At 44.1% G+C, this 22410-nt stretch overlaps 2 protein-coding genes across 2 annotated transcripts in view; one reads left to right on the top strand and one right to left on the bottom strand.

Annotated features, from left to right (window-relative positions):
- The window catches only part of LOC139342036 (ovarian cancer G-protein coupled receptor 1), a 33035-nt gene extending 11326 nt beyond the window's left edge, over positions 1-21709 (bottom strand). Inside the window, exon 1 of the mRNA XM_070978872.1 lies at positions 21628-21709. The gene's annotated coding sequence lies outside the window, so the exon portion shown is untranslated. The remainder of the gene's footprint in view (positions 1-21627) is intronic.
- The window catches only part of alkbh1 (alkB homolog 1, histone H2A dioxygenase), a 246835-nt gene that overhangs the window by 214563 nt on the left and 9862 nt on the right, over positions 1-22410 (top strand). The gene's annotated exons all lie outside the window — the stretch shown is intronic.

Genomic DNA, 22410 nt, shown 5'->3' with positions numbered 1-22410 from the left:
ATCATCATCATTATTAGGCCTATACTACACTTGTCTTAGACGTCCTGAAAAGTGACCCATCCCGACGTCCAAATGTTCTCCATATGGACGTAAAAATTTAGTCATAATTAGACATCCAAATGTTCAACTGTATGTAGACGTCGAAATTGGGTCATAATTTAGACGTCCAGATCTTCAACTTCATATAGACGTCGAAATTGGGTCATAATAAGACGTCCAAATACCTAACCTATTTTGGACGTCGAGAATAGGTCCATAATTGGTCTTGGACGGACGGACGCAATATGGACATGATCTGGACATCCATACGACGTCCAGTGTTTAAGGGGATTCATGATTTTTTGGGCAGTAGCCAGCCCCCCCCCCCCCATATTGAGGAAGTAGCAAACGGATTGGCAGTAGCAGAACATAGTGGACAGGCTGGAGTGTATGGTTTGACAATGTACTGGATGTAGGCCTCAGCCATTGACAATACACAGTACCACTGTCTTGAATCAGATTCAACCTGCCAACGGTAGCCAGGCAGGTTAAGGAGTTCCTGGGCTGCATTCTGGATTAGCTGGATTAGCAACCTTTTCAATGAAAAGGTTGTCCTGGACCAGCCCCTAGTTATGCTGCTATAGGATTAGACTGTTGGGGGACATCCAAAGATACACCGAGCTCCTCTGTCCTTCTGTCCCTCTCCATCCGCACGCTCTCATGTCCTACCACGGCGTGTTACTAACTTAGCTCCTTCCCCGGAGTCTCTGTGCTTTGTCGTCTTGCAGGTTCCCATGGACAGTGGCTGAATCTGGATTGTGGATTGCAGCTGCGTCTCCTGCCTTGGCCCTGCCTGACATCCACTGCAACTGCTACTGCTGTTATTACATCCACTGTCACTGTTACTGTGATTGCATGTCTGTCTCTCTGTCTCTCTGTCTCTCTCTCTCTCTCTCTGACTGCATTTCTGTCTGTCTGTCTGTCCGTCTGTCCGTCTGTCCGTCTGTCTGTCTCACTCTCCCTCTCTTGCTCTTCCTCTCTCACCCAACCGGTCGAGGCAGATGGCCGCCCACCCAGAGTCTGGTTCTGCTCGAGGTTTCTGCCTGTTAAAAGGAAGTTTTTCCTCGCCACTGTCGCCAAGTGCTTGCTCATGGGGGAATTGTTGGTTTCTTTGTAGATAAAAGAGCTTGGTCTGTACCAGCTCTATATGGAAAGTGTCCTGAGACAACTTCTGTTGTGATTTGGCGCTATACGAATAAAATTGAATTGAATTGAATTGAATTGAATTGAATTGAATTGAATTGAATTGAATTGAATTGAATATCTGACGTAACAGTCCCAGCTCAACATCAACCCACCAAGGCTTCATCAACAGATGGAGTCTGCTCATTGAGATGGATCTAATGAAGATCAGATTATAGGGTTGAATAAAAAAGAAAATAAGTGGACCTTGAGCTAAAACTGTAAAACATCCATTTAAAAGATGAAAGGTTAACAATGAAGTTACATGAGTGAAGATGCTTCATCATGAATTTTTTTTTTTTTTGGGGGGGGGGGGTACATTAAATCAGGAGTTCAGGTTATTGGTAATGTAATGTACAGTGTTGATGTTATGGCATTTCTCTCCTCTTAAGGGTGGAGTAGTGGTGCAGCAAGCAACTTCCTCAGACAGAACAGGAAAAACATTAACCCCAGACTCACTAAATTATATCCACCATATGTTCTATGCTTGCACTTCTGCTGCATCAGGGCATTCAATCGATCGCAACTGGACTTTGCCAGTATATACTGACAAAGTCCAGTTGCGATTGATTGAATGCCCTGAAGCTTACAATGACCTGGATGAATGAGAATATTTACAGGCACTTCTGCTGCAGTTTTGTATACACATCAAAAGTCACTATTTGCAAGCTTCCATTCCTTTCCACTTTATATTTTGGAAATCAATTCCCCCCACTGTTGTTGACATTGATTGCATATATTTTTGTTACACACTACAATATACTGTTAACTAATACATACTGATTGCACTATTTTTAAATTACTACAGACTATGACACGTGTCTACAAACATAAATCTACATACAGTACACGCACATAGACAAAAACTGTGTATGTGCATGTCTACAAAAATTAAGTAATTCACAGTAATTGTGAATATCACCACCCGCACAACCATTCAGTGCAACTTCAGGCACTGTATAGTTTTTTCATTTATTTTAGTTGACATATAGTTTTGACATACAGCATAGTAGAGCATAGAGTTTTGCATCTGTCTCTTGTCATCCTATTTGTGTTATGTCCAACATCAAAAAACAAACACTTGACATAGTGACACTGCATAAATGAATGTATTTGTTTTCAGTTCAAGAGGCATGTTGCTTCTTTTCGTCGAACTACAACTCAAATGTAAGCTGGAGTGAATCAATGGACAGTGAAGGCTCTGAGTATAAGCTCCACTACATTTCTTTGCTTTGGCATTCCAAAACTTTAGAATGGGTCCATATTCGCATTCTATAAAACAATTTAGAGGCACTTTAACACAACACACTTAAACCACAAGCATTCTCTCCCTCTCTCTCTCTCTCTCTCTCTCTCTCTGTGTGTGTGTGTGTGTGTGTGTGTGTGTGTGTGTGTGTGTGTGTGTGTATGTGTGTGTGTGTGTGTGTGTGTGTGTGTGTGTGTCTGTCTGTCTGTCTGTCTGTCTGTCTGTCTGTCTGTCTGTCTGTCTGTCTGTCTCTTTCTCTCTCTGGTCTTCCAAAATGAACCAATCAGATTAAGGCACAGTTGCAGAGTTGGATACACTGTAATATTCCTTATGAGTCAATACCAATGCTTTTAACCTTTTTCAGCCAGGTGACTACAACAAATTAGTATATACAGTCCTGGCACCCATTCATTTTTTGCATAACCTCTACAATATCTTCAGAAATAAATGGAAATGTACCAAATTTATATCATTAGGATCTTTAAAATTCGAGGTCCAAAGTAATTTAACAAAGAAAATTGTTTTTTCAACTAATTTCAAAGAAGAAACAGAAAAAACAGCCTGTGCAGCAATAATGGCACCCCTCTTTAATATTTGGTTGCACACCCTTTGGCAGTGATGACAGCCTCCAAACGTTTCTTGTAGCCATCTATAAGCTTCTTGCACTTCTCAGCTGGTATTTTCTCCCACTCTTTCTTTGCAAATTGTTCAAGCTCTTGAACATTTGCAGGTTTCTTTTCTCCAGTGGCAGATTTCAGCTCATACCAAAGTTTTTCAATCGGATTGAGATCAGGACTCATTGCTGGCCATTTTAAAACAGTCCATTTTTTTCCTTTTCAACCATTCCGGCATGTATCTTTGCTTGAAGACCCATGATCTTGGACTCAAACCAAGTTTTCTCACATTGGGTAGGACATTTCACTCTAACATGTCTTGATAATTCTCTAATTTCATGATTCCTGTGATACGGTCAAGGCCTCCAGTACCAGATGCAGCAAAGCAGCGCCACAGCATTATGGATCCTCCACCATGCTTAACTGTTGGTAAGATGTTCATTTCCATGTAGCCTTCATTGCGTCGTCTGTAAACAAACTGTTGGTGTGCACTGCCAAAAAGCTCTATTTTTTTTCATCTTGTCACAGAACATTTTCCCAGAAGGATTGTGGTTTGTCCAGGTACTCTTTGTCAAAGATTAGTCATTCCTTTTTATGTCTTTGCCTCAGCAATGGTGTCTTCCTTGGCCTTCGCCCATAAACCCCTGTTTGGTTTAGTGTGCAGCGTATGGTATTTGTTGAAACCATGACCCCAGACTGTTCCAGGTTGGCCTTCAGGTCTTTGGATGTTTGACGTGGTGTTTTTTCCACCATTCGCACCAACCTTCAAAAACCCTCTCATCAATTTTTCTCTTCCCCCCTGTCCAGGGAGGTTCTTGACAGTTCCATGTTTGTGAAACTTCTTAATAACATTACGCACTGAGATACCAAAACAAAAACCACAAAACAGGGATACCATGTCTTTGGAGTTGGCCGTATACCCTTTGGAGGCCTTGTGTTTGCTAATTATTGCACTTCTGATGTCCTCAGACAGCTCCTTTGTCTTCACCATTGTGACAAAGGAACAGGGGATAACAGATGGCTTTTTAAAACACAGAAGTCATCCTTCATTGGCTAATTCATGGGCACAGACAATTTATCACAGGTGATTCTCATTTGTGATTTAGCCAAGGTGAGTCACAATGTGTTTCCATACTGATTTACAGCAAAGGGTGCCAATACCAGTGACACAGCAAGCTTTAAGTTTTTCTATTTTTTCCTCCCATTGTTTATTGTTGCTCTTTTGTATCAAACACCAGTTCTCTATAGAAAAAAAAATGTTTCAGTTCATCAATTTTTTTCAAAAGATATTCCACATTATGTACTTAAACTTCATGGGTGCCAATAATGGTGAGCAGGACTGTATACATACTTGCTTATCTAACAAACAAGGACTGTGATATTTCCTTTTTGTGGAAAAATAGACTTGGCCAGCAATGCTTAATTTGCCACAGAGGAATGAACTGGGTGATCAGAACACAATCTGACCATAATTGGTGACACAGATGTAGACAGATCTAGTGAGCAAAATGTCCAGGTACATCCACATGAGTTCAGATCTATAACATACAAAATTACTCACATCCAGTCTGAAACATTTGTACAACCTGTTTGAGTCATAGATGGATGAGATATTGTAATAGAGGACAGGACTACAGGGAGACTGTCAGAGGAGCCAGAGGAACAGGAGGCTGATGAAACTCCACAACTGTTGCCAGTCGACTGCTGCAACTCAGCAGGATGAGGAGATGGCTGCAGCACTCGCACTGATAACTGCTGCAGCTCAGGACCCGGTAACAGCTGCAACTCTGGCTCAGTGGCTCACTGGAGGCCAGGAACAGGGGATGGCTGCAGCTCAGGAAATGGTTACTGCTACATAGCACGGGAAAAGGAGACTGGGCAGCTGAATGGGAACCAGGAGCAGCTGTTGACCAGGCTTCTGGCTGAGAAGCAGGAGCAAATGTCTGCCGGGCTGCTGACTGGAAACCAGGGGCAGTTGTCAGCTGGAACACAGATTGGGAACCAGGAGCAGATGTCAGCTAGAACACAGACTGGGAACCAGTAGCAAGTGTTGGCTGAAATGTCAACTGGGACCAGAAACATGGTTTCATGCTAGAGACTGGTTGATAGGCTGGAGGCTAGCAGCCTGGGTGCAGTCTTGCTTTAGAGCAAGAAAAGAGAAAAGAGACCAGAAAGCTGGACAACAGAACAACCCAAGAGAAATTGGGAACATTACTACAGGTAATTGACAGTCATTACACTCTTGATTTACTTCAACAGTCTGAAACTTCTCACAGCTTTTTCATAACCAAAGTTCAATCCTTAATAGTAAAAAAATTTCTTTTTTTCTGAAGTTTTCTGATAACCCATATCTGTCCTTCTTCCTTACCAGGAAGAGTGTCCTCAGAAGTGCAGCCAAGGTGGTGGTTTACTCACTCGAGAGTCCTTAATAGTAATAAATTTCTTTTTTCTGAAGTTTTCTGGTAATCCATATCTGTCCTTCTTCCTTACCAGGAAGATTGTCCTCAGAAGTGCAGCCAAAGTGGTGGTTTACTCACTCGAGAGTGAGTGACAGTAGTTGTCCCTTGTGAGCATATAATAGCTGCTCCAGCCAAAGTGTCTGTGTTTGCGTCATGATTGTTTGTTTCAGTTCAGGTTTTCACTACAATACCTCTACAATAACCTGTTAAGGCACTGGGGATGCAATCAACTTATGACGTTGGTTTTGTCTGTGCTGTCTTACTTGAATTATATTAAATTTATGAGATCTAAAAGAGGAACTGGCTCCTCTGACAATACCTGATGTTGCCCAGTGTTTTCCATTGCTTAGTTTCATGTGAACACTGTCTCCTGGGTTCAGCAACTGTAGATATCTCAACCCATTCTTGTGCTTGTAGTGGTATCCTTGTCTCTGCATGGTGACTGCATCTGCTTGCATGATTTCTTCCTTATCTGGCAATTTTGGACAACTAGCTGAGGTCCATTATCGCTAACTAGCACTTCTGGAATACCACCAAAAATAGTCACCAAAAATAGTCACCAATTCTGACTAAAATAAGACTAAAATGCTCAGACTTTTAGTCAACTGAAACTTGACTAAACTAAAAAGAGTATGAACATGACTAAAACTAATAAAATAAAACTAAATGACTGCTTGACACAAAGACTAGACTAAGACTAAAATTATAACAGGCCACCAAAAACAACACTACTCTGTAGTGTAGCTGGGAGGTGCAGCAATGTCATTGCCAGACACCTCATCCCCAAAACATTTGGGCCCTGAAGAGAGCATCTGCTACTGCTAATGTCTTTCCTGGTACATACACAGCAGTTGCAATGAAGCGCATTAATCTCTTCAGAAGCCTCTGGCACCTAGAGTGGTTGTCTTGATGTAAAGATCTCTGAGATGATGGAATGCGCACCCAGACCCAGAGAAGGCTACTGACCCATAGCAGGTCTTGTGCCATGTCCTGCCTTGAACCATTCCCAAACTGTTTTGAAGAGAGTCTGTCTCCCAGGGACACAATGACCCAGCCCTGGAAGAGGAAAAGACCTTCAAGTCCCTGTTACTGCATAACCTTCATGAGAGCATGTTATATAAGGTCACCATGAGCAACAAGACAGGTAATTTCACCATGCAGGAGACAAAGGTAGGGTTCTGGGATACAAGCCTTGGAAAATGCAGACCTAGTGCTTGAGTGCAACAAAGTGCCACACGTTAGGGCAAACGGCAGAACAACGTTCTGGGGGCACCAACCACCTCACCGACAGGATGTGGAACAGAATAAGGAGTCAAGTCAGACCAGAGTAACAGAACTTCTCCCAGCCAAAAAGGAAGGCAGAACCAAACACAATCCCAGGCCGGAAGGTATAACATTAAGGCCCCAGCCAGCCCAAGAGGGGAAAGCCTGAAGTACAAAATGGAGAATCTAATCCAGAGATACCACCACTCCGTTGCTTCCATCTAATCATCGTTATTTTGAGTAGAGTGTTGGTCCAGACCTCCCAAAGGTCTATGTGAAACTTCCCTTGGTGCTGATGGTCATTAGGTCCATCCCTCTCTGCTCCAAGGGAGTCACACTGAAATGATGACTGGAAGAGAGATGACGCTTTCACTGCACCTCTTGTACCACCATGAGAATGTCAGTAATGCAACTGCTTACATGGCACACCAATATATGACAGACTTGTGCAAGCATCTTTGGGCCATGTTCACTTGGGCCCAGAAGAACCTGAGGGTTGGCATTAAGGGATCTAAAGCAAGAAAGCATCTCACCGAGTAGATGACAAAGTCCTTTATTTCAGATTTACCATACTAGTGGGAATCTCCAAGATGTTCCAACCAAGTTGTCAAAGAAGACATAACCTGTGTGCATATACTCAGCAATTAAATGCAGGACCACATTAGCAAGGTAAGATCCTTGGTCAACAGCCTGAGTGATAAATGGTTTCCAACCTATCTGTTCCCTCAGGCTGTATTGACTAAATCTGCAAAGACCACTGTTGTGCAACCCTCACAGGTACATCTGGCATACAGTCCTGGCAGTGCATTTCTGATTTTTGCAGATTTTAAGAACTTCCAGTCTAATCCATGAAATTGTAATTGTAATTGTAATTAGAATTACCTAAACATGTGCACTAAAACAAAGGACATCCACTTCATTAGGGATGTGACCTACTACCTCTTGAGAGCCCCCCAAGCAAATGTGCCAAGGTAGCATGTCTGTTAAGTATGAGGGAACAGAGACAAGAGTAGAACAGCCAGCAATTGATGGCTTGTCAGTACACATGCCACCAAAGTCCTAATGTCCTATGACCACCATGATACAGCCACTAATTTAATCCTACCAAACAAGACAGTGTTTTTGACAGTGTGACAGGGAGCCACCATGCACATTGATGACATTGTCTTTCATCATCTCATGGAGATTACGAATGTGTTCAGAGGTCACAACCTCACGATTGGTTCATTGGTTCAGTTCAGTCTCAGACCAACTTGATCTAGTTATGCGAGCAGGTCGTCACCCCATCAGTTTGATTGCCCAGGGGCTTCTTCTTAGTGGTTGAATTCAACTGGATCCCCTCCTGTCTGTGACCATGCCACTAACTAGCCCCAGTCTTTTCCAGGAGTAAGCCTATTAACCTCGAACCACCTTTCCCCTTCTCCTTTCCCTTTTCTTCTTTTCTTCCTCCTGTTTCATGACTTTGATACCAATATTGGGGATCAGGAGCACCAAGTGATTGTCTTGATTCAATACCTTGCTTGACCATGACTTAAATTTTGTGTTTGATGTATGGTGTTGATAAAGCTAGACATAGTTAGAAGTCATCTGCCCAGATGTTGCCTCAATGTCTAACACCAGAGTCTTTCTGAAACCTAAGCTTCAGGGCATTCAATCAATCGCAACTGGACTTTGTCAGTTTGTCTTGGAAGACGTTTCGCCTCTCATCCGAGCAGGCTTCATCAGTTCATGCGCACCGGACTAGATAGGACAGCTCTAGTCCAATGAAATGGTGTTAGGTTCAAGTATTTATCCTCTGAGTGAGGCCAACCCCCAAAACCAAGGATAGTATCACTCTATTGTGAGGCAAACGATCCCCCATTAAGGCGGGGTAGGGTGCGACCCTTGGGTGTCAACGACAGTCGTCTGCCTCGTTAGTGTCCCATTCTTGTCATTGGGAGGCTCCTTGAGCCATGTGTGAATGGCTTTGTTGTTATTTTCAGAGGCTAAGTTTTTGAATCTCTTTGGAAGAGATGAAAGGGCAGCATTGTATGTGGGAGATAGGTGGTGTCTCAGACCTCCCCCTCTGTTCAGAGATGGTTTTTCAACCTTGACATGGATGGCTTCTCTCACTCCTCTTTCAAACCATCTGTCTTCTCTGTCCAGAATATGCACATTTTTATCCTCAAAGGAGTGTGCTTCCTCCTTGAGATGCAGGTAAACAGCTGAGTCTAGACCTGAAGTTAGCTCTTCTGTGTTGTGCCATGCGTCTGCTCAGTGGCTGTTTTGTTTCCCCAATATATAAGTCTGTGTATTCCTCACTGCACTGGACTGCATACACCAGATTGTTCTTCTGAGTATGAGGTGTCCGGTCTTTGGGGTGCACCAGCCTTTGTCTGAGAGTGTTCCCAGGTTTGAAATGTACCGGGATGTTGTGTTTGTTAAAGATTCGCCTGAGTTTCTCTGATACACCAGACACATATGGAATGACAATGTTATGCCGTCTGTCTCTCTTTTCTTCCTCTGTCACCCTGTTCTTTCTGGAAGCGGCTGAACTTTTCACAAAAGACCAGCTGGGATAACCACAAGTTTGAGGGATGCTCTCAGTTTTGAGAGCATCCCTCAAGCTTACAATGACCTGGATGAATGAAAATATTCACAGGCATGTTTCTGAAACCTACAAACTCTATGAACTGTATAGACTGACTTAACCCATTTTCATTCCCAGGAATGCACAAACACTGTAAGTCTCAGTTACCCTGACCCACATGGAGTGTTCAGGCCTTGGGTTACTCTGAAGGCTATGCATATGTTATGTACAGTGGGTACGGAAAGTATTCAGACCCCCTTAAATTTTTCACTCTTTGTTATATTGCAGCCATTTGCTAGAATCATTTAAGTTCATTTTTTTTCTCATTAATGTACACACAGCACCCCATATTGACAGAAAAACACAGAATTGTTGACATTTTTGCAGATTTTAAAAAAAGAAAAACTGAAATATCACACAGACATAAGTATTCAGACCCTTTGCTCAGTATTTAGTAGAAGCACCCAAGTTTTTCACATTTGGGGATTTGGGGATCCTCTGAATCAGAATCAGAATCAGAATCAGAATTACTTTATTTATCCCCGAGGGGAAATTGTTTTTAGCAGTGCTCCATGCAAAACAGAATTATAGATTAGAATAAAAATTAGAAAGAAGGAATATATATATAAAGGCAATATAAAAGAAACAGAATATTAATACTAAGGATATATGTAAATAAGAAATATACAAATATACAGAAATAACCACTCAATGAATGTACAACAATATAAAATGTACCGCAATACAATTGGATGTGCAAAATTGAGATGTAAAATATATATGCCATTCCTCCTTGCAGATCCTCTCCAGTTCTGTCAGGTTGGATGGTGAACGTTGGTGGACAGCCATTTTCAGGTCTCTCCAGAGATGCTCAATTGGGTTTAAGTCAGGGCTCCGGCTCTGGAAAGTGTCCTGAGACAACTTCTGTTGTGATTTGGCGCTATACAATTGAATTGAGTTGAATTGAATTGAATTGAATTGAATTGAATTGAATTGAATTGAATTGAATTGAATTGAATTGAATTGAATTGAATTGGCTGGGCCAGTCACGGAGTTGTTCTGAAACCACTCCTTCATTATTTTAGCTGTGTGCTTAGGGTCATTGTCTTGTTGGAAGGTGAACCTTCGGCCCAGTCTGAGGTCCTGAGCACTCTGGAGAAGGTTTTCGTCCAGGATATCCCTGTACTTGGCCGCATTCATCTTTCCTTCGATTGCAACCAGTCGTCCTGTCCCTGCAGCTGAAAAACACCCCCACAGCATGATGCTGCCACCACCATGCTTCACTGTTGGGACTGTATCGGACAGGTGATGAACAGTGCCTGGTTTTCTCCACACATACTGCTTAGAATTAAAAACCAAAAAGTTCTATCTTGGTCTCATCAGACCAGAGAATCTTATTTCTCACCATCTTGGAGTCCTTCAGGTGTTTTTTAGCAAACTGCATGCGGGCTTTCATGTGTCTTGTACTGAGGAGAGACTTCCGTCGGGCCACTCTGCCATAAAGTCCCGACTGGTGGAGGGCTGCAGTGATGGTTGACTTTCTAGAACTTTCTCCCATCTCTTGACTGCATCTCTGGAGCTCAGCCACAGTGATCTTTGGGTTCTTCTTTACCTCTCTCACCAAGGTTCTTGTCCCCCGATTGCTCAGTTTGGCCAGACAGCCAGCTCTAGGAAGGGTTCTGGTCGTCCCAAACATCTTCCATTTAAGGATTATGGAGGCCACTGTGCTCTTAGGAACCTTAAGTGCAGCAGAAATTTTTTTGTAACCTTGGCCAGATCTGTGCCTTGCCACAATTCTGTCTCTGAGCTCTTCAGGCAGTTCCTTTGACCTCATGATTCTCATTTGCTTTGACATGCACTGTGAGCTGTAAGGTCTTATATAGACAGGTGTGTGGCTTTCCTAATCAAGTCCAATCAGTATAATATACAGATGCAGCAGCCTCGAAATTCCCCTCCCAGCCAGAGGCTATCCAGCTCCCAGCCGACTGCCAGCCAGCTACCAGTCCCCCCCCACCTCTTGGGGGTGTGCCCAGAATCCACTATAAACACGCCTCTTCATTCAATTGCAATCATTTAAGTGGTGAAATATTGCATGCCACGGATTAGATAGATACAGAAATCATCATCTGAGAAATACTAATGATACTGATTTCACTGTTTTTTGGCCGTTTTCATGTGTGTGTGTTAACTGATTGGTCAATAAAAACAAGTAGATTGGCCCATCTACATCGGCCCATTGGCCCTTTATGCCCCACAACATTGTTTTTTTTCATTGGTCTGATTGGCCCATTAGGATTATTCATGATTGAATGCAGGTGTCCGGCGGGGGATGAGGCTCGCTGGCTGCGGAGGGAGAGTTGATGTTGTAGTAAGAACCTGTCTGCCTGGTCTAACATGATGAAGTCATGTTGAACATTTCCGTTTCCCAAAAAAACATTTATTTGAGGTGCAGCGGCACAATATTAATATCAAACACGCGTGCACATGCCTGACGTAAAAAAATGCATTCTTGCTGTGCTTCTGAGTACTATGTTTTCCCGCGACTATAACCTTTTTTAATAGTTACTGTTTATATTCATTGCGTGAACAGTCTGAAAAAAGAGACAGAGACACAGAGAGGAGGACACAGACAGTCACACAGACAGAGTGATGAAAAAGATCAGTGATAATTAACTACAGTATATTAAGCCTATGATGTCATCATCGCAGTGCGCAGTGCGAGCCGTCTGCGGCGCTCCGCAGCCGCCTATGAAGGCAAACGAAATCTGGAACCTTTCAGCTCAATGACATGACTTTGAAAGCACCAAGTGACTTGTTTTAACGAATTTCGTTAGATTAAAATATGTAGAACTGTAAAATATCACTTCCATGAGGCTGTTCAGTCAGACATTAACAGATCACAGGCTGAAATTGGCATTTCATCCTCCCGTCCCTCCCTCTTCAGCGCACTGTAAATGATTTCTGTCCAGTAATATACAGTACACACAGGACTCTGCGTATTGCTGGTCGCCGCATCAAATAGCGACCCGCAAATCTAAAATGCGCTACAAACAGGAAAGAGGCGCTGGGAGCCTCTCCAAAGGTGGAGAGAGATGTGGAGGAAAAGGCAGGATTGGCAGATGAGCAGATCCAAGAAGTTTGTGAACGAGCACTACAATAATGTGGATGATTAAGCATAATTATATTTAAAAAACTGCACAGGGTGCTCTACTAGACAAGCAGTTTTTCTTACAGCAGTGGAGGCTATGTGCAGATCTAATGAACGACTCAGCAAAGCTGACACGGTAACCAATTATAATGACTGCTCCTCCTGGTGGACTGATCGAGCGAGTGCAGGTAGTTTCCGCAAATGGAGCTTAGGGGCGTTACGAGTTGGCCCCGCGCCGATGACGTCATCGCGGGGGATCTCATTACAGTCACGAACCCGCCTACTGCAGAGCAGGGACCGGTCACGGACCCGCCAGAGATTAGGGGAATTTCGAGGCCGCTACATCTGTATAAAATGTCAACAATTCTGTGTTTTTCTGTCAATATGGGGTGCTGTGTGTACATTAATGAGGAAAAAAATGAACTTAAATGATTTTAGCAAATGGCTGCAATATAACAAAGAGCGAAAAATTTAAGGTGGTCTGAATACTTTCCGTACCCACTGTAGTTGCAGCTGGTTGTGAGGGTCAGTGCTCAAATTCACCCCTTCATTGTTCAACTACAAAATCTAAGAAGGTGGAGGTAAATATCAGGGGTGTGGAAAACAGGCGAGGTCTAAACCGGCAGATCAATCTGAACACTGCTGGATAGTCTTGCAAGAAGGTGAAGAACAATCTGGCACTGAGTGAGTGCTGAGGAGCTGCTTAAGTATGGTGCTGATTGGTGATGAACCCCAGGTGTGCATCAGGTGATTGAACCAGTGGGCATAGTGAAAGATGAAGAGTGCAGACTGAGCAGGTGAATAGATGAGAGGGAGAGTGGCAGCAGGCAAGAAGATGATGAGTGTGACATTTATCCCTTATGCACATTCGCAGTACTGAAATCTTTAATCAATGCCCACCTGCTGTGTGGGCCTTGGTCTCACCTTCACCAATAAATACCAGGACAGCAGCATTGACAAACCAATCCTTAGAGGGTGAAGCCCACTCTCATACAGTAGAATCTGGAGTTACAGTACACAACTAATGTCACTGCAACAGGCAATAATTTAACCAGGTACGCAAATGTTGGCGGCTTACATTAAGGCAGACTTGTAAGTGGTTCCAAGGGCAACTCGATTTGTTTATGGTTCTAGAAAACATTTCACCTCTTATCCGAACGGCTCCTTCAGTTCTAACTGACTGGTTATGCAGGATCATAGCTTCACCCAGCATGCCAGTCATTAGAGTCACATGAGTCAGGGTGTGACCGGCACAAACGGCAATAGGTGGCTGGCACAATAGGCAGGAGTATCTGAAAAACTCAGGAGGATAGTCATTGCTGCTCTCTGATCAGTATCCCAGACAGCAGCAGTAGCCATGGCAACAGCAGCAAGTTGTAAATCAGGCAGCTATGACAGTCTTGCTACAGGGAACATACTGGTACCACAGCTGTTCTCTTCATCACCAACTATTATCACCGTTATTACCTTCACCTTCCTCGTTATTACCATCGTCATCATCCAACATCATCATATATCTCCACTACTGTCATCCATGATTGTTGTCCTCAGCCACATTATGCAATCGTCTATTAGAATATTGATGTAACATATTCTCAAGAGAAATCATCTACGTTTTGTCCAGCTGCTTGTTTTTGATTTACACTCTGCTTGTACCCCACTATACTGGTCATCAGATGCCGTCGTATTGATCAAGAATTTCAACATGAATATAACGTGTTTGGGCGATGAGAAGTCTGCTGGTCTACCCCACTGCATTCACACGTGTGGAAATTATCCATTCTTAATCAGGCATTTAAAGATTCAAACCACATAGTATGGCTAAATTTCCTTACTGTAATGGTAAATCAAATGAAATGGTGTTTTTCTCCTGATATTTTATGTCACAGAGATCGGACCTCCAAGACGACATACTGTAAAATATCATTTTATGTGTGCTACATTACTATCTATCTCTACACACCCTATTCATTCTGCAGTTTGATAAATGTGTTCACACAGCAGTGCTCGGCCATTGCAGCCGGATGACTGCCTCTGAGGCTGCTGAAACCGTCACTCTGAATAACATCAATGTATTACTCAGTTTGCCTTTTTGATACAGGCAAGGATGTACAAAGTCAGTGTTTGCTGTTTGTGGTATTTGGCAAGAGCAGATTTTTCTGACACAGGCTTCTCTGGCATCAAACTAGTGTGGAATTCAGTATCAAAAATAGTTGTTTTTTAAGGCTGAATTCCACCCTGTTGGCTTTTGATTATGTTTTTTGTTTTTTAAAGCTAACATATAATTTTAGTTTGCCATTACAGGCTAATGCAATTACGCTAATGTTCAATGGACTTGCATGCTATAAAAGAATCAAATGTGTTAAGTCAGTTCTATAAATTTTGAATATACTGAAATATCAAATGCATCATTTCTCATATGGGGATGGTATTGTTACTATACATTTACTTCCAGTGAGGTGTGTTTGGATCATAAGAGAGATTCCATCAGTGTTTAAAATCAGAGGTCCTTATCATTTGAGCGTTTAAGTTGTTGAAAGGCCGGTGCCATTTAAATTTCAGTTGAAAATGCAATATAGTGGTCACTGTTCTCTCTTTCATTAACCAAAAAAACACAAATGAAATGACTGTGCTCTGTGCAACTGTGTCTCACATTAAGGTAAACAAATTCAAAAGATATAATAAGCAATATGCAAGATGACAGCACAATCTAAATTAAATAATGAGGAAATTGAAACTAATTAATACAGGGCCCTACAAGATAGTGATGAGTTGCGTAATAATGCAGGTCCTGTTGAAAGGCCCTTCCCATTTAAATTTCAGTTGAAAATGCAATTTAGTGGCGTCCAGGCACAAACAAATCTGTAATAAATGAAATGACCACAAACAATGATACAGTCAACCTGGTGCTATGGGGCTGCTGAGGGTCTGGGGCATCTGCCTGCTTGGTAATTCAGCCTTGCTAAAAGTGATATGATATGGCCACATTCCCACAATAAGGTAATACAATATGCCAAGTATGGCTTCATTATGCATCAGTCACAGAGAGTTAAAAAAACAAAAAAAAAACCTAATACATTATTTATATGCATCATCTGCATCCCAGTATCCCCATATACTGTACACTATGTGAATAAACACATACTTTATCATCACAAAGTGCACACATGCCTCAATATCCTCATATTCCAGACAATCATATCAGTGCAATTCTCCTAATGATGAAAAATAACCTTTTTGTTAATAAGATAAGAGCTTTACACAACCCCAGCCTCAGTTTCTAAGAATTGTCTAGTATTCAAGTCGGGTGATGCATGAGCAAAAGAATACTTATCAAGAATACTTGATAACAGGGCAAGATTTTGGTCAACTCTTCTTCCCTGCTGGACCCCAAACACCTGCGCTAAACAGTCATAAAGAATATTATATAAGGTATTCTCAGAGTTGTGTAGCCAGAGACCAGATTGCTTGTTGCCTCTCATCTGGAGACTCTGAACGATAAATCGATCAGACAGAAAGAGGCAGAAAGTAGGAGCGAAAAGGGAAAATAATCTCTAAAATAGCTAAAATAAGGTAGCCAGAGATTATTCTAGGGCCTCTCAGGGGGTCTTGAGAAGATCCCTGGAGACCATTATCATGAGTCAGTGCTTTCTTGTGGGCCTGGTGGAGAGTCACTATGGCCCTGTTGGAGGTCTCAGGGGTCTACAGGGAGTTCCAAGTCACAATGAATCCTAGAATACCCACTTCCATAATCAAGGGCCCATCAAGAGAGCATGGAAGCCTCCCTGAGAACACAGGTGGACCTTCCCCAGGGCCATTGAGGGTGTCCAATGTGTGAGCCCCTAGCAACTTTTCAAAAGTCCACTGGACACCCCTTGGCAGTCCTTGGTCTCCACTTTTAGCAGCTGAATTGTGTATGCAAAGCCACAGGGGCTGACATTTTCTGCCTTCTTACTAATGTCTCCTGAGCGCTGAGCACTTTTCATCGATTAATGAGGTACACAAAGAGCCACTGCACTGTCCACTGATTTAATAAAGGTGCCTGAATTATCTGGGACAAGCACATTTCAAAAGTAATTACACCATGATCAACAGGTATTTGGGTATTCAGAGGAGTTCTCACTAGCGATCAGAAAGTCTGTAGTATGAAGAAAAATAAATTACACTTAAAGTTTAGATTTATATGTGTGGCTGGTTGCTTTTATTTCCTGCTTTCATTAATTAGTATGTCTTGAATTTATTCTCTCTGTGCTGTGACCCTTGCTGATGATGTTAATGTTAACACAAAAGCTTTGTAGTACACTGAAATGCTTTGTCAATGCAGCAGCTCCTCAATTCATGTCAGTACAACTTACTCAAACTAAGTCAGTTAGTGTAACATAGCCTGATAAGAATGTGTCAATGTGATGGTTGAGAAGTTGAAATACAGACAGAATCATCATGGTCATGGGCTGCATTTGAAAGCTCTGGAAAAAAAGGAGACTGTAAATTAAGCTTTTTTGTTTTTGTTGGATTACTGTTCGAATTGTCAAACAGAATAAAAAGCCATAAAACAAATATATACATTACATATATAATATAATGTTTGTTGACACTGTTTTAGAAAACTGTTGATTCAATGCTATGATTATGTTGGAGGAGCTTAGTTTTTAAAAAGTTGATATGGCTAACAGTTAACACGCTGTTAAACTAAAAAAATTAGTGGAATGATACTTCTTCTGTGGTGGAAGAAGGACTCAGTTGTTATATATATATATATATATATATATATATATATATATATATATATATATATATATATATATATATATATATATATATGAGGCTATGTTGTCCAGGGCTTAATGCCCCTGGTAGGATTTCCCAAGGCAAACAGGTTCTAGGTGACGGGTCAGACTGAGAGCGGTTCAAAAGCCCCTTATGACAGAGAAAAAACAAAGGAAGCGTACGTTGCCCAGATTGGCGTCACCGGGGCCCCACCCTGGAGCCAGGCCTGGGGTTGGGGCTCGCTGGCGAGCGCCTGGTGGCCGGGTCTTTGCCCACGGGACCCGGCCGGGCACAGCCCGAAGGAGCGACGTGGGCCCGCCTTCCCGTAGGCCCACCACCCGCAGGAAGGATCAGAAGGGGCCGGTGCAATGTGATATGGGTGGCAGTCGTGGGCGGGGGCCCCGAAGACCCAAACCCTGGACAACGACTCTGGCTATGGGGACATGGAATGTCACCTCACTGTGGGGGAAAGAGCCTGAGCTAGTGCGGGAGGTTGAGCGGTACCGGGGAGGGGTACTGGAAAGTGCTCCAACCGGGGACTCCATTGTTCTGCTGGGGGACTTCAATGCTCACGTGGGTAGCAACAGTGATACCTGGAGGGGTGTGATTGGGAGGAACGGCCTCCCCGATCTGAACCCGAGTGGTGTTCTGTTATTGCATTTCTGTGCTAGTCACAGTTTGCCCAAAACAAACACCATGTTCAAGCATAAGCGTGTCCATCAGTGCACGTGGCACCAGGACACCCTGGGCCGGAGGTCAATGATCGACTTTGCAGTCGTATCATCTGACCTTCGGCGGTATGTCTTGGACACTCGGGTAAAGAGAGGGGCTGAGCTGTCAACTGATCACCACCTGGTGGTGAGTTGGATTCGCTGGCAGGGGAGGAAGCGGGACAGACTTGGCAGACCCAAATGTACCGTGAGGGTTTGTTGGGAACGTCTGCCAGAACCCGCTGTCAAGGAGGTTTTCAACTCCCACCTCCGGGAGAGCTTCAACCAGATTCCGAGGGAGGTTGGAGACATTGAGTCCGAATGGACCATGTTCTCCACTTCCATTGTTGATGCAGCCGTCTGTAGCTGTGGCCGTAAAGTCGGCGGTGCCTGTCGTGGCAGCAACCCCCAAACCTGGTGGTGGACATCGGAAGTAAGGGATGCCGTCAAGCTGAAGAAGGAGTCCTATCGGGCCTGGCTGGCTCATAGGACTCCTGAGGCAGCTGATGGGTACTAGCAGGCCAAGCACGCGGCAGCTCGGGCGGTTGTAGAAGCAAAAACTCGGGTCTGGGAGGAGTTCGGGGAGGCCATGGAGGAGGATTACTGGTCGGCCTCGAGGAAATTCTGGCAAACCATTCAGCGCCTCAGGAAGGGGAAGCAGCTTTCTGTCAACACTGTTTACAGTGGAGATGGGGAGCTGTTGACCTCGACTGGGGATATTGTCGGGCGGTGGAAGGAATACTTCAAGGATCTCCTCAATCCCACTGTCATGTCTTCCTTAGAGGAAGCAGAGACTGGGGACTTGGAGGTTGATTCATCCATCACCGGGGCTGAAGTCACTGAGGTAGTTCACAAGCTCCTCAGTGGCAGAGCACCGGGGGTGGATGAGATCCGCCCTGAGTACCTCAAGTCTCTGGATGATGTAGGTTTGTCCTGGTTGACACGCCTCTGCAACATCGCGTGGCAGATAGGGACAGTGCCTCTGGACTGTCAGACTGGGGTGGTGGTCCCTCTTTTTAAAAAGGGGGACCGGAGGGTGTGTTCCAACTATCGAGGGATCACACTCCTCAGCCTCCCTGGGAAAGTCTATTCCAGGGTACTGGAGAGGAGAATCCGGCCGATAGTTGAACCTCGGATACAGGAGGAACAATGCGGTTTTCGTCCTGGCCGTGGAACACTGGACCAGCTCTATACCCTCCACAGGGTGCTTGAGGGTTCATGGGAGTTTGCCCAAACAGTCCACATGTGTTTTGTGGACTTGGAGAAGGCATTCGACCGTGTCCCTCGCGTCATTCTGTGGGAGGTGCTCCGGGAGTATGGGGTTGGAGGCCTTCTATTGAGGGCTGTACAGTCCCTGTACAACCGGAGCAGGAGCTTGGTCCGCATTGCCGGCAGTAAGTCGGACCTGTTCCCAGTGCATGTTGGACTCCGGCAGGGCTGCCCTTTGTCACCAGTTCTGTTCATCATTTTTATGAACAGAATTTCTAGGCGCAGCCAGGGGCCAGAGGGGGTTCGGTTCGGGAGCCGCCAGATTTCGTCTCGATGTTGATGTTGTCTTGTTGGCTCCCGCGAGCCAGGACCTTCAGCATGCACTGGGGCGGTTCGCAGCCGAGTGTGAAGCAGCTGGGATGAGAGTCAGCACCTCCAAGTCCGAGGCCATGGTTCTCGACCGGAAAAAGGTGACTTGCTCCCTTCAGGTTGGGGGAGAGTTCCTGCCTCAAGTGGAGGAGTTTAAGTGTCTTGGGATCCTGTTCACGAGTGAGGGAAGGATGGAGCGTGAGATTGACAGGCGGATCGGTGCAGCGGCTGCAGTAATGCGGTCGCTGTACCGGTCCGTCGTGGTGAAGAAGGAGCTGAGCCGAAAGGCGAAGCTCTCGATTTACTGGTCAATCTACATTCCTACCCTCACCTATGGTCATGAACTTTGGGTCATGACCGAAAGAACGAGGTCCCGGATACAAGCGGCTGAAATTAGTTTCCTCCGCAGGGTGGCGGGGCGCTCCCTTAGAGATAGGGTGAGGAGCTCTGTCACCCGGGAGGAGCTCAGAGTAGAGTCGCTGCTCCTCCACATCGAGAGGAGTCAGCTGAGGTGGCTCAGGCATCTTTATCAGATGCCGCCTCCCTAGGGAGGTGTTCCAGGCATGTCCCACCAGGAGGAGACCCCGGGGAAGACCCAGGACACGCTGGGGTGACTGTGTCACTCGGCTGGCCTGGGAACGCCTCGGGATCCCCCCGGAAGAGATGGGGGAAGTGTCTGGGGAGAGGGAAGTCTGGGCGTCCCTGCTCAGACTGCTCCCCCCGCGACCCGGCCCCGGATAAGCGGGAGAAAATGGATGGATGGATGGATGGAATACCACAGTGTAAAAATATATATCCTGCATTCAAAATTCCACTTGACAAAAAGTACATAAGTATTACCAGTAAAATGTGCAACAAGTACACTACTTCAATAAATGTATGTAGGTACTTTCAAAAACTGTAATTTTCCGTGGGCTTGTTATTGTGACCCCTTTCACATTTAATATAGCCATTTGATTCATTGTTCAATCAAACAGATCTTCAGTCTAACATTCAAAACTACAACCATCAAACAGCATAGCTGGACACCAAGTGGGAATACATTCTTAGTTTGTACATAAGGTGAAGTGACACTTAAGATATGGTCCAGTCATCCATTCATTTAATCAGTCACCCATTTTCTTGTCTTCTGAGAATCTGACAATCATAAGCTAAAACAGTATGTTTCTGTGCAGCGACAGTCAGCCAGTCATCCTGTGACTCTTGGAAAGAGCTGTTGAGGTGAACCTATAGTCATCTCTAACCTGAAGCCCCCTCTTCCTCATTACCAGAGCAGCACACTAAACATGATTAAGAAATGTGTGTCTGTGATATCAAGAAGTTTTGGTATTCTTATGTTCAATAATATCCTCATAATACTCCTTTGATATTCCTCTTTGTATTATGTCTGAGATCAATAGAAGTTTATAATGAGCTTTCTGTGACATTTTCATAGTAGCACATCTGTAAGGTTTTGTATAGAATAAGACAGGGTGACCAGGACAGCAAATGATGTGCATGCTATGTTGCTCACTTCTTGACCAGTCGTGTTTCCATTCATGGTAACTCTCTAAGAATATCACACGCAGACCATCAACCAGCTAGAAAATAAGAACTGCCATTTCACTTCACTCAATCTGCAGCTGCATATTGTAGCTTATTCTCCTGCAGGGGATGCAAGGGATGGAAAACATGTTACTGACTGAAAAACAGTGTTTGTCTCCTCAACAGCTGCCGACACGACTTAATGGTTAACATAAATAATTAATTGGTGTGAATAGCTTGTACAGGCATTCTAAGCATGTCCAAATCTCTCGCGCAACATTTCACTCTTCAAAATAAGCAAATCATCACTTTTACGTTGATGCGCTCTAACATTCCGTATTCAACTGGAATCCACAGGTATGTCACTTCAAATACATACAAATAAATATCAGGGACTATCGCTGACAAAACTAGTGACAAAACTCTAGAGGTCCGCAGAGGCAACAACACACACACACACAAGCTCTACTGTGGGAGGTTCAAACAGCACTTATTCACATATTCAAATATAATAAGGACGCCGCTTACCGAATGTGTCCGGTCTGGAGCTCCTTCCACCCTCTGTCTTTCTCTGTGTGTCTATCTCGTTCACAGACGCGCGTGGTCTCTCTCCTTCTTAATCACACACTCTGCCTACACTCGCGCGCGCGCGCGCGCGCGTGCGCGTGCGCGCGCACACACACACACACACACACACACACACACACACACACACACACACACACACACACACACACACACACACACCGCAAATGCCAATATGTGTCAAGATGGAAACCAAAGCATTATGTATGTAGCCAATATAGAGCCTATGTCTGAAGAAATATGAAAACGTTCCTATATGTTTTGACTATCGTACATATAAAACACATTCAAATATATAGAGGCCTATGTATATATATGTGTGTGTGTATACATATGTATATGTATAATGTAAGACCAATATTCACTAACATACACTCTGTTAGGAGGCCTCTGCCTCCTCCTCCTGTGTCCTGTGTTTTTCTTGTCCCTTTGTATCATGTGTCTGTCCTTTGTGTGTGTGTGTGTGTGTGTGTGTGTGTGTGTGTGTGTGTGTGTGTGTGTGTGTGTGTGTGTGTGTGTGTGTGTGTGTGTGTGTGTGTGTGTGTGTGTCTGGACTGGGCAGTTCCCCCACAATCATGGCTCATTCTTCTTTAAGCTCTGTTTTGGCCCCTAACAGCTCCTGAGAAAAATATCTGGCTTTATTTGCTGAATGGTCAACTAAGTTCACAAGTTAGCTGTGCTAACTTTGTCTGATTGCTGTTTGGTGCTGGGCAGGGTGTGCAGTGG

Source organism: Chaetodon trifascialis, chromosome 14 (genome assembly GCF_039877785.1).
Source record: "Chaetodon trifascialis isolate fChaTrf1 chromosome 14, fChaTrf1.hap1, whole genome shotgun sequence".
NCBI classification, from domain to species: Eukaryota; Metazoa; Chordata; class Actinopteri; order Chaetodontiformes; family Chaetodontidae; genus Chaetodon; species Chaetodon trifascialis.
Note: the sequence above shows the minus strand (reverse complement) of the source record. Positions and strands in the feature narration are given on the sequence as shown.